The sequence below is a fragment of the Rhinolophus sinicus genome, chromosome 5 (assembly GCF_057876585.1).
Source record: "Rhinolophus sinicus isolate RSI-liver-muscle chromosome 5, RSI-T2T, whole genome shotgun sequence".
NCBI lineage: Eukaryota > Metazoa > Chordata > Mammalia > Chiroptera > Rhinolophidae > Rhinolophus > Rhinolophus sinicus.
The window spans coordinates 93,834,031-93,847,632 of NC_142505.1; the positions used below are offsets into that span (position 1 = coordinate 93,834,031).

Genomic DNA, 13,602 nt, shown 5'->3' on the forward strand with positions numbered 1-13,602 from the left:
GCATTCCGTGTATTCTTCTCAAATCCAAACAGAATCACTTCCCTTTTAATAAATGCCCACCTAGTCAATGTGAGTCCACACCAACGGGACTTCAGCATCCTGAGTGTCGGCATGTACTCCAGCCTCAGCCACAGAGAAAGCAAATTTTGCTATCGAGCAATGGGTTCAAGTTCTTCATCTTCCCTATCAGTTGTCAGACCTTGGGAAGGAAGGTCCCTTGGCTTCTCTGAGTCTCAGTGTTCTCATCTAGGGAATGAGGATAAAAATACCCTTTCTTACTAATAGCTGGGTATAAGAAAAGAATAAGGCAATGTGTGGGATAGCACTTGATGTTAGGCAGAAGTCGGAAGTTTTCACGACAGCATTCTGTAAACATTCTCATGAGCCACATCAATAAGGTGCAGGAGACTGGGGGATGCAATATGCTCGGGGTCACTGCCAGGGTTCAAATTGCCTGCTTGGCCTCTTACAGCTGTGTGACTTCGGGTGAGTGTGAAACCTCTCTGAGCCTCATTTCTAAAATAAGAGTGACAATAATGGTCCTGAATTCTTGGAGTTGTGAGAATTCACTGAAGTTGGTTAGCACAAGGATAAATACTCAAAGTTTTCCAATATTAGCATTAATGTTAATACCGGTTTGTATCAGACAGTCACCAAATGTTAATTTGCTTCTATGGTTCCATTCCACTGATCACATTTTATTTTTTATTTTTTTCATTCATTCATTCATTCACTCATTCATTCATTCATTCCAACTTTATCAGGATATGGTTGACAAACAAAAGTTGTATAAATTTAAGGGGTAGAACATGATGTTTTAATAAACATATACATTGTGAAATGATTGCCACAATCAACTTAATGAACACATCCATCAACTTGAAGGATTTAAACATTCATTCAATTTGCCAGTTATAGCTCTTATGGCAAATGAGACTGCTGGTATTTCTGGCTTATGCCGTCACTCTTTTGTGAGTGTGATTGACCTGAGTCAGTCTGCTTCAGTCCAACCCAATGCTTGGATAACATCCAGCTTCTATACTTGCAAAGCTAATGGCCTCAGCTCCTGATTTTTCACTCTGAGAGATTCAGACTCTTTCCTTTCTGGTCTCTTTCTCTCTTCTACACGCATTTGCAATGAAATCCAGATTTAGGAGCTTAGCAAATAACAGGAAATACAGTGATATATTTTGTTATATTCATTCAATTATATCACCACTGATCACGGTTTTAACCAGCTATTGCTATTAGTAGTCTTATGTTTTATTTTCAGTTCTTTTACAAAGGACAGTTTAGGTTTTCTAAAACACACACACACACACACACACACACACACACATGCACACATTAGGTTGGTGCAAAAGTAATTGCGGTTTTTGCAATTATTTTTAACCTTTTAAATCGCAATTTTGCACCAACCTAATCGATATCTCTATCTCTATCTCTATATCTATCTATATATCTGTATGTGCGTGTGTATGTGTGCATATGAGTGCACACGTAGCTCCATACACACAAATATTGTGCAGCTCCCCCTTTCCTGTCTTACGTACGTCATTACCGGCAGGTACTTTTTCCTGGAGCGCTCCTTTGCTCCTTTCGTTAGGACCCTCCCTTGCTTCCCGCTCAGAGTTGTGAAAGTGTAACAGGCCCCTGCTCGCCTGAGCACCGAGTGGAATGGGAGCTGCCTGAGACCTGAAGCTGAGTTACATCTCACCTCTGATGATTGTCTCTGTCCATTTAAGGTCCACTTATCTTGAGCCCTCAGCTTAGCGAGAGAAGAGTTGTTCCACTTAGAGGGAAGTTTCCTGTGTCATGAGTGGAGGTAGAGGAGCATGTTGCGAAACCAGCTGCCATGAAATTGAATTACAGGTGTCGTATTCTCCCAGCCTGAAATTGCTCCATTTTACCATGGGCCTTTCTGTTTGTTTGGAACAAATAACTGCAATTTACTAGGATGCTAACAGATGAGGGTATAAGCAGTCAGAGGTGGTTTAAGGTTTCCATAATGATGGAAAATTACTCCTATCCATTTCAAGTATGGTTTCTCTTTCGAGCCACCACATTTAAATGTGAAGAGAGGAAATGCCTCACTTTTTTAATACTCTTCTCTCGGCACAATGCTCTCTAAAGGCACTCCAGGTTTCTCTAATGTTCTTAACCACACACCCTATCAGTTTTATTTATTATCCTGTGGAATATGTTCAGTAATGACTTCTGAGGCGGCCAGGGGTGAATGGACAATTTGCTTTCACTGCCTCGATCTCCTCAACCCATTTCCTCTTAATTTGGTGGAGATGGTGTGGAGATTCTAGAAAAAGGAGTCATAGAAACGCTTGAAAGAGGAGAGCTCCAAGACACCTTTTTTCTGCCTCATAACTGAACATTGTCGGGAGTAATTTCTGTGTCTCACCTTCTGCCTTCAATACATTTTAGCGTTCCAAGGAGCATTATTGTTTTCTTTTCAAGAGGAAGCGGGAATGAATTTAAAAGTTTTTTGTTTTTTCCTGGGATTGTTCATACACAAATAAACTGCCTCAGTATTACAGGGTGGTTGGGATGAGGTGGTGAATGGTGAGCGTTTTCATGTGAAACAGGCATTAAAGTGACCATCACTTTCTCAGAGCCAAACAAAAGCAGTGTAGGAGGTTGATCAAAATGTGTCAGTTGTGTGGATGATCTACATTTAAAAGTAAGTTTCTGAGTTTCCGAAATGGTAACTGTCTATCAGTAATATTTGAGACACTTCTCCTGAAAGGAAACTTAGCATTAGGTGGTGTTGGGGGATTTGCGCTCCTGGTACATTGGTGCTTTTGAACTCATTTCTCAGATACTTATGCTTTTAGGCAATTTTTTTTTTTACTGTGCATATATAAATGAATACATTCCTTTTGTAAAATTCCCATAATGAACAATAGAGGAATATTACCCCTGCATCCCCACCCTCCCACCAATTCCTTGTCCCATAAATGCTAATTAGGTGTGTTTGTATCTTCCCGATGTTTTTGCATGAAGGCATGTATGTAAATTGATGAAAGTCGCAGTACGTGGTTTTACTTGGTGAGTATTTTAAGTAAAGGAAATCACATTTTATTATTTTTCCTGTAATGTATTTTTTCACTTAACACTATATTTTGTAGATCTATTCAAGTCAATACATATAGATCTAGGTCATTACTTTTAATAGCTTAATATTATTTTATGATATGAATGTACCACAACTTGTTTAACATACTAATAGACATTTAAGTTGCGTTGCTTTGCTTTTACCAAAAAAGGTGTTGCTGTGAACAGCTATGGATATATCTTGTAATGTACGTATATGCTAGATCTATAGAGTAGACATCTGGTTTTTATTTGTTACACTGCATTATTGGAACCTGTTGACTGGTCGTTCTGGACTAAACATGGCTTACGCAGAAAGTACTAACTGATATAAATTGGGAGAGCACGTGGATTTTGGCCCATGGGGTTATGTTAGGCAAGGTGTTAAGTTAGAATTAAAATATAACGGTAATTTCTAAGTGTCGTTTCCTTGTAAGAAACCCTGCAGAGCTGAACATGCATATGTCAAGATGTGCGAGAACTGCAAAAATTAAAAAGAAAAAGCAAATAGAAGAATTCATATAATAAACATTTGGATTATTTATAATTTTGGCAAGTGGTTCTTACTTTAGAAAAAAGAAAGTTTTGTTCATTGTCTTTGTAAGCCTTTTAGTAACAGGTCACACATGCACACACGTGTATACATACATGTGTGCACACATAGACAATGTAGGTTCGCTTGGTAACACCAGCCCTTCCGAGGCAGAGCCTCAAACAGTCAAGGAATAACAGCCCCAATCTAGAGCAACCTGCCTGCGCGAGACGCACTTCTCCTAGGACAGTAGGTGATCTGCAGAGAGCCTCCCTGTTCTCCTCTCCCAGCCCTCATCCCATCTCACCAGTCAGCTCATGCATCCTCTGTCAGAATGACCGGATTATTCCATAGTATGGATGTCCTACACTTTATTTTCACTTATTGATGGACGTTTAGATTGTATTATTTTGCTTTTAGTAAGAAAGGTGTTGCTGTGAACAGCTGTGTATGTGTATATATGTACATGTGTGTGCCAGGTCTCTAGGATAGAGACCGTGACCTCTTGTTCTCAGGCTCTGTTTCTCCCAGTGGCGTTGCTTGTGCAATAAGCATCATTCTCTACTTGATAACAACTAAACTACTGTCATTTCTTAGGGCATTTAGATGCTAAACATTTTATATTTATTAATTTGTTCACTCATTAGTTAATAAAAATGGATAGAAAGTAAATTCTGTGCTAAACACAATTCTCAATGCTGGAGATACAGCAATAAACACAATTAAGTTTCTGGCCTCATGGAGGATGCATTTTAGTAGAGAATCTCACAGCAAATAGATAAATAACTGATACTACGTATTTTTAATACAAGTCGCTATGAAGAAAAATAAAGCAGACAATGGTGAGGGATGCTAATTATATAGGGTTGTCAGGTAGGACTTTTCTGAGGACTGTCATTTGAGCAAAGATTTTAATGATATGAACATATAATAGATTTTATACATGTATAATGTAGGTGACACACGTATGTGTGTATCACCTGCCAGGACATCCTTACTGTCGCCCCTTTACAGGTTAGTAAGCTGTTGCTTCGGGAGATGAAGTGTGTATTAGAAATGTTTTTTTCAGTAGCAAGTAATGGAACATCCATCTAATAGTGATCTAAACAAATGGGAGTTAATTTTCCTACCATCGCAAGAACTCTGGGGAGGGGGCAGCTGCTTGTTCTGCTGAGGCAACTCAGTGACATCAAAGCCAGCATCTTTGTAATGCTCTCAGCCTTCTCCTCTTGGGCTTAGCATGGCTTCCACAGGTGGCGTGTCTGTTTAGCCGGCAGGAGGAAGCAAGGAAGAAAAACACCTGTTTTATCTGTCTCTTTTATCAGGAAAGAAAGTCGACTCGGCAGATTTCCTCCGCCATCTTATTGGGAAGATCAGTGTCGCCCAGCTGCTCCTGGCTGTGAGGAAGACTGAGGCAGTGGGTATTTTGTTTTCATAATTTCTCTTAGTGGAGAAAAGTAAGGGAGGAAGTAGAAGTGAGTGTTTGGTTGGTGTTCACTTTGCCGTGAATTATGTACCGAACAGTTCATGTCTAGTGAGCCAGGTCTGCCTGGCAGCAGAGTTCTGTTCTTCTAATTTATTTTTATCTGATTCATTTGGATAGTCATCCTCTCTTACAGGATCTGGAGGAGGCGACCAATGTCAGCGACAGCTCCTACTGAAATACTAGCTTTAGTACCATATAGGAGATTACAACAAAGCTTTGGTTGCTGTGTGGCCGATATTGGTAACACCACACTCTGCTCTTTTAAGTATAATTTGCAGGCGTTGAAATTTGTCTGGTGAAACTTTTCCTGTGATTGGCCCCTTGTTTTATAAGTTTGTCTATGATTAATGTAAATCCCTACGTTTGAAATGTTGCAAACCCTGCGACCACAAACATGCTTGCAGATGCAATTTAGATAAAGGGTCACAGAGAAAATACTGAAATATGTCGTTCATTTTCTGAAGAAATACTGACAGAGTATTACCGGGGCATGGTCCAGAGACAGAGTCCTTCATATGTGTTGAGTGACCTTCAGGTTACAGTTGTTTTTACCTGCACTGATTCATTTGCTTTGCTATCCTGGGAAATACTACAGGAATCATTATTGCCATCCTACAGGGGTAAAATGATCCCTAGAAAAAAACAAAATGACTTAAAACACTAAAACAAAGTAACACTTTCTAATCACGTGTTCCTCAGTAATATTAAAAGAAAAATGTTAGAGCAGATTCAATTACTCCCCTTCAAATAAAGGACTGCCCCAAATTCACTCCTATGTAGAAATTCTGACCTGTTATTGGTTAGATACACAACAATCATTCCTAGAAAAGACATCAGTTCACTCACTCTAGCATATTGTAAAAGCCTTTCAAAGTGAAATGATTAAGTCTTTTAAAAATATTTTCTGGATATTTTTAATTGAAGAAACGAATAATACATGTTAATTGTCAAAGCTATAAACAATAAAAAAATTTATATCACACAGTGAAATTTCTGTTTAGTCACCACTCCAAAAGATAACCATGATTAGCAGATTAATTTATATCCTTTCAGACATTTTTCAGTAACCATTTGCAATGGTTATTATTTTAGTAATAATTATTGTTATTGTTAATGGAATATGATAGTATTTTACAACTTTTGCAGCCTAATCCTATTTTATGAACAATATATTGTGATCTTTTCATACAGTATATCTATACAGTATATACATAGTATTTTATTTAGGAATTATTTATAATTATTATAACCAATCCCCTAACAATGACAATTTAGATTTTCCCCCCAAAATGTTTGATATTATTGTGCACATTCTTGAACATATCTATGTACCTTTAAGCAGATATTTAGTATTTCCATAGGAAAAACACCCAGAAATGGTATTGGTTAATGAGAAGGTAGGCACATTTAAACTTTTATAGACATTACAAAATTACCCTACATCAGCAGTGTAACGAGAGTGCCTTTTTTGTTACATTCTTACCGGGACTGGGCATTATGCATTTTTGGTCCTTGTTAATCGGAAAGACAAATCAATTATATGTCTATTTTAATTTGGATTTCTTAGATTAACAGTGATTTTAAGAATCTTGACATAATTGTTGGTCACTGTTTCCTTTGTCATCTTTTTGCCCTTTGCCCATTTTCCAATTACATTGGTTTTGTTTTTTGATGGCATTCTATAGATAGTATAGATGGTAACCATACAGTGTCACCTGTTTTGTCATTTTCCCCCCCTTACTTTGTCTTTTAATTGTATTTATGGTATCTTTTGCTATATCAACTGTAAACCTCTTATATAGTCAAATACGTAATTTTTGTTTTTCTTTCTTCGTTCTGGGACTTATGTCAATGGAAAGTCTTAGAAGCAGTCTGAATATACAGTATTTCAAGTTGGAAATCCACTCTGAATGGAGCTTTGGCAATGTGGGAGCTTGTCGGACTTGACTAATTATCATTCTGTGGCTGATATTTACCCACTCCCATGTGCAGTGTAGTCCAAACCAGGATTTAATAACCCATAGCATATTTGCACAGACTTTCTCATTTTCTAAGCATTTAAAATTAGTTCTGAAAGACGAATGACTCATTTTTTAATATAGTCCCCTGTGAATCCAGCTCTACCCTGAGAAGATTTTTCAGGGAGAGTCAGTCTCTCAGTTGCAGCAACACAGGCGTAACTTCTTGGCAAGTCTCATGCTTTTGTTTTGTCCAAATGTTCTCTCTAATGAATCATTGGCTCGACCTAACCCAAACTTGTCAGTGGTGATGGGTTTTCTAAACGAAGGCAATTGCAATACAAATGATCAGGTGAGAGAGAAAAGAAATGGCCATTCAACTAAATCTGCTAGTTAGTGAGGAGCTATGACTATAAATGACATGTGGAATAAAATATATAGAATGTATGCTTCAGTATGCTTTGATTTTTGAGTGTGGAAATCCTATAGGCCTGGCCTTGAATATTGACTTCTCCTTTAAAAAATTATGTGAGACAAGTTACTTAACTTTTCAAAGCCTCAGTTTCCTTATCTATAAGACAGGGTAATGGTTGCAACTGTCATTACCTAAATGATTTTATCATTTCTGACCTTCATTTCAATGTTTATTGTAAAAATCTGGGTGATCTCTTTTTATACGTCAGTAGGCTCTGGCCTCAGGTGCAGGCACTATTTAAAAATCATAGCAGATGAAAGTGAATAAAAACTGAGTGAAACTGTCATTAATTTGGCATTTTATAAGCAAGTTCTCTCTGGCAGTCGATTCATGCTGTCTGTTAAAGTAGCCCAACTTTTCATTTTTATTTTATTTTTTACATCTCAATCTTTCGTGACTTAAAAATGATGACATCTGAGTATTTCTCAAGCAGCTACTGCATATTTATGAAGAACAGTTAATCTGGAAAAGTAGAGAGAGGGAAATCATAAAATTTTAGAGTTGAATGATTTTCAGGCTCACGTACAGTAGAGAAAATTGAGACTCAGGCAAGTTCCGTTCCTTGCCCAGCGTCAAGTATTAGTAAGAATGATGCAAAGCAACTACTACAAAATGTCATGCTTCGATGTGGTCTTTGGCTGGTTCCATTGTATCACCTGTAAGGGTGAGGTACAGGGGCAAAGTGATTTTCTCTTCCACACACTTTCTCCAGGTGTCAAGGGCCACCTAGATGTCCAGGGTGTTCCCACAGGTCACCATACATGGGGGATCCAACAATGTCCGGGTCACAGGTATGTGAAGCTCCCATCAGACAGCCAGCAGCCTTAGTGCACAGGGTTCCGGCAGGAAGAATGGTGCCTCCTGCTAGACATGCCTGAAGGCTCAGCTACTGGAGGCCACAATGAGACATAAACTCGGCTCATGTAAAGAGAGAAGATGGGATGAGGGAGCTTGCCTGGTTCCCAAGGGTGTGGGGTCCAGACAGTGGATTCCTAAAGGGATGCCCCACAGAAGATGGGAGGCTTGTGGAGGTGGCCTAGTCTCCCTTTGGCATGGCCCCTCCAGGCCTGGTCCTCCTAGCTGGGACCCCTCTGACCTCTAATCCTCTCCTAGCAGCACCCCTGTCTCTCCTTTTCACCTCAGAACATTTATTCTAGACTAGGGTGGAAAATGTTTCCACCTTATCCACCTCATCCACCCCCAAATCTATTTTCTATGCCAGAGAGACCACCCATTTTCTGGGGCACCAAATGGACTCCTCCTTGTGGTCTTTGTACATTCTTGCTGTGTCATCCCTCCGGGAGGAAATGACCAGAGCATATCTCTGATAAGTGAAGAAGGGCCAAGAGCGAGAAGGGACTCCGGAGAACAAAAATGCATTTGCGTCTATTTTCAACACTATCATCTTGCCCCATCATCACCAACATCACCAACATCATCACCATCATCACTGTCACCACAACCACCATCAACCAAGTACATTTACGTAGGGCTCATTGCGAAATTGCCAGCAAATATCAGAACTACGTTATGTCATTTTATTGCACAGAGTCCCTATAGTGTTGGTCCTATAATCTTCTCCATTTTAAAAGAGTGTCTGATAGTAGTAAATAACTTGCCTACCCAGTGGTTCTCAGTCAAGGATTATTTTGTCCTTCGGAGACATTGGTAATGTCTGGAAACACTTGATTGTCATGAATAGAAGGGTGCTGCCAGCTAAACATCCTACAACACACATGTAGCCCCCCGGCAATAAATAATTTTTCATCCCAAAATGTCAGTAATGCCAGGTAAAGAAACCCAGAGCTATCATGATGCATTGGTACATTTAAAAGAATTTTACCGTGAATGGGTGTTGCATATTTATTAAATGCTTTTACTATATCCAGTCATTCTTATGTGATAATCTGCTTATGTGATAAATTCTAGCAATAGATTTTCAAATGTTAAAAGTATTCTTTCATTCCTGGGGTAAATTGTGCTTAGTCCAGACTAGTTGAAAGGTAGATTGGGTCCCCTGCCTCTCCTTCCAAAGCCTTTACACGGTTCCTAGTATAAAAAGAAAGCCTTCAGTGTAAGGTCAAGCATCATTGAGCCTGTCAGCCCCTTTTCTTGCCAGTCTTCCCTTCGTTTTCTGGCCACTTACCCAGCATCTTTGCCCACCTCGGGGCCTTGATACACACTGCGTTTAATGCAGGGAGACACCTCGGCATCGCCTGGCCCCACATCCATCTTCATTTATCTTACATCCTTGGCCGGGTTGTAGATTCCTGCCCACTGTTTAGTGTCCCAGGCAAATGCTCTTCCTCGTTTCCTCAGGGACTTTGCTGTCTCTTCCAAACTGAGCTAGATCCACTGCTATGTACCCCTTGTAGATCTCCACAATCATTCTTCATAGTACTCACAAATTAGTGAGACAATCATGTAATCACTGTAAAGTTCACACAAACACCATAACAGGAGCCCCGAGGCTGTTTTATTTATTACTGTATCCTCAGGGCATAGTACAGTTCCTGACATATAATCAGTGTTCAGTTAATATATATTGAAGAAATGAAGGAATACATCAGTGAGTGAATGAATGAATGCATTTTTCTATTGACGTGGTGACTGGATAGGAAGAGAATTCAGCTATTTTACGACCTGTGGCCTGAGTTTGTCTCTTACCTATGTCATGGTGCACAGATTTGAAGGGTGAAAAGCTAGCCCAGAGTGGCCACCAGGAAAGGGAGTGTCAGGATACTACTGTGTTTCCCAGAAAATAAGACCTAGCCAGACAATGAGCTCTAACATGTCTTTTGGAGCAAAAGTTAATATAACATCCGGTCTTATTTTACTATAATGTAAGACCGAGTCTTTATAATATAACAAATATATAATATAATGTAATGTAATGTAACGTAACGTAATGTAACATAATATAATATAATATAATACAATATATTATAATGTAATATAATATCGGGTCTTATATTAATTTTTGCTCCAAAAGACACATTAGAGCTAATTGTCCGGCTAGGTCTTATTTTCGGGGAAACACGGTATTAGGAGTCAAGGTGTGGGGCCAGGGAACCAAGGAAGTAAAGAGTGAAGAACTGCAGTCACAGTGGATATTTCCGTGCATGGGGCAGTCTCATATAAAGTGGTCGGAATGCACACATCTATAAAAAGACCAGAACGTGGCATAGTTCATTTGTATTTGGGGGTTCCAATTGTGATTTTACATCTCAGAACGATTAGTTCCACACAGTATTGTATATAACAATCATACTGTGTTTGCTAAAAATGCAGATTCCAGAGCATCTCTAGTAAATGATTCTGAATCAGTCGGTTCAGACGGACCAGAGCCCAGGCACCGGCATAGTAACAGTAAAGGAGAGTGGGGGTGGGGCGGGGATGTGGAGAAAAAGAAAACCAGTTTAACATCACTGGCCAATTACAACCTTTTGAACTAATGAAAACACCGCCATGGTGAACGTCTTAATGGTATCGTGGCAACTGTGTCAGTGGATTTCCTTTAAGCAAGAAGGATGGTACAGTTATTACACGATGAAATGAGCTGACAAGTCTGTGGTGCACAGTGGTGGCGCCTTCTTTTAACGCATAGATGACAAAGTTTAATGCTGATTTTGCTTCCCTTGTCTAGATTGAACCCTCGCCAGGTATGAATATCAACCCCAGCCTTTCATGCTGACTCCTTAATTAATCTTTAAAACAACAGGAATTGTTAGTCCCCAAACCTATAAATACAAGCATTTTATGCTATTTTTACAAAACTAATCTTCAAGAGCTGAACTGTTTCTTCAGAGAGAATGAGGGACAAAAATGTTGGAGTTCAAGAAAAAAGAGTTTAGGTGGAAAATAATGGAGCTACAAAGCTGCCTTTAAAAGACAGTGTACTTATAGGAAGAAAAATCACTATTTAAAGAACTGGTTAAAAACTGGCCTCTCAGTTGACCAATTAGATCTTAAAGCCGACATCGTCTGAATTTCATTAGCGTGTAGCACAGGGTGTCTCCTAGGGAACTTGTGTTTTCTGAGTCATGCAGTGCTTTTCACAGCTGGGCTGGAAACGCTGCCACATTATTTTTGAATGCAAGAAAGTTGTGAGTCCAGACTCTCCCAGGATTTTAACTCTCTTGCTTAAACAGATGGATACAACAGCAGATGGATCCATGTTGGATCATTGCAACTACCTTGGATATTAAGGATCAAACTTTTTGGAATAACAACGAGTGTATTAGTGTTTGTAGACACCTGTGAGAAAGACTCTTGAGTTGTATAGTAGAGCTACAAGGTTCTTAAGGAAACAGTATCTGGCATACAGTGGTGCTCAGTAAATGTGTGAGGTATAAGATGAATCCAGGGAGAGCATCCACTCCACTCTCTGGTTAGGGCAGATCAGGTTCTCCAGGATGTAGACTCTGGGACAGAGAGTAGCATGGAGGACTTTCACCGAGGAGCGCTGTTGGGACGAATATCTGTGTTGGGGAAGGGAAAGAAGGGTTGAGCAGATGGGGAAGTTGGGATGCAATGCAGTTTCAAAGAAGTCTCTGCCTACCCCACGGGGAGCTATGAAGCTGGATGGTGCTCTGCAGTCGTCCCTGTGAGAGGGAAAAATCATAGGCAGCCAGGGACATGGCCACCGTGGAGGGGATTAAGGCAGAGACCATAACAAAGCCAGAGGAAATAACTTTTTAAGAGCTAGCGAATAGCTTCAAGCTGCAGAGCCTGCTAAAACTATCAGCTCACATGTAGGGTGGGAAGGGCCAATCAGCTTGTAGTTAACAATTTCAAATTGTAGAGAACATGCACAGTCTGAAGAGATAATGTAATAGCCTCTTGTCAATCACAGGTGTCAATCGAGAGGTCCCACACCTGGAGAGGAACAGCCCATCCCAGATAAAACGCCCCGGTTTTATCTGCCCCCCTCTTGAGCCTTGCCTTTGCTCGGGGCCCTCTCCACACCCTTTGGAGTGTACTTCCTCTTCTAATGATGGCCCTTGAGCCTCTCTCCATTGCTCGGGTCTGCTTCTACCTCTTTGAAGTGTCCTTATTCTTCTAATAAACTGCCTTTTCACTACTGTAGCACGGTATCTCATTCAATTCTTTGCTCGAGATGCCGAAAACCTGGACATCGTGTGGAGAAGGGCCCACTCCTCCATAACATATTTTGGCAAGCCAGCCGGGAGTAGCCCGCGGCTTCTCTGCCACCTGGCACTGCAGCCGCCGCCGAGAGGAGGGGCCGCAAGAGCATGAGCACCGCCGCCGACTGGTCCCCTGCCCGGCTACCGCAGCCACTGCCAGGCCTCCGTGAGCGGCGCCCACACTCTCGTAGCCACCTCTAAACCCCCTTTTCTAGCTTACACTTCTGTGTCGTCTTTCTTTTGCCTGACCTGATGGTCTTAGAGGGCATTCCATTTCAAACCCCCCTCTCCTAGGAGAGCCCTTTCTGTGACACTTGTTCTCTTTCGCTTTTGTAATAAAAACTGCTCCTGCTTAAACCTTGTCTCTCTGGATCCCCATTTCCCTTCTTTGGTAACGGCGGGATCACATTCGGGAAGATACATCAGGATCCTAATTCACCTGGTTGAGATGAGGAAACTGGGCCTTTATAACCCTTCCTGGACCCGTCATTGGACGTAGGCTGGCTCATAAGGGTGATTCTCAGAGAGGATTTATAGCTGAGGGCTGTCTGCTGGCAGCCTTCCTGGCAGCTGAGGGAATATTTTATTCCTGAAAGGGGATCTGGATAACACTCATCATTCTGTGCTCTGTGCTGGTGCTTGGGTACCCATTGGGGCTGGCTCCGATGACAGTGTATATGACCATGACATGTACTCCCAGTGGTTATGAACGATGTAGACTTCTGAAGATTTCTTATCAACTGCACAGACACCTCTCAGAGGCCACATAGTGTGTGGACTGAAAATGTGATCACCATTTTCATAACTCCTTTTAGCCTATGTTAAAGCATATTCATATTTGAAAATAAGAATTCATATTTGGTGGGAGGATGCGGAAATAATTCTCCTAAAGAAACGTA

At 40.6% G+C, this 13,602-nt stretch overlaps 1 protein-coding gene across 2 annotated transcripts in view; it reads left to right on the plus strand.

Moving 5' to 3' along the window:
- The window catches only part of SGCD (sarcoglycan delta), an 837,085-nt gene that overhangs the window by 213,392 nt on the left and 610,091 nt on the right, over positions 1-13,602 (plus strand). The window contains exon 2 of one of the 2 annotated variants that reach the window (XM_074313830.2): positions 4,963-5,054. The exons of the other annotated variant lie outside the window; for it this stretch is intronic. The gene's annotated coding sequence lies outside the window, so the exon portion shown is untranslated. The remainder of the gene's footprint in view (positions 1-4,962; positions 5,055-13,602) is intronic. 2 annotated transcript variants of the gene reach the window in all.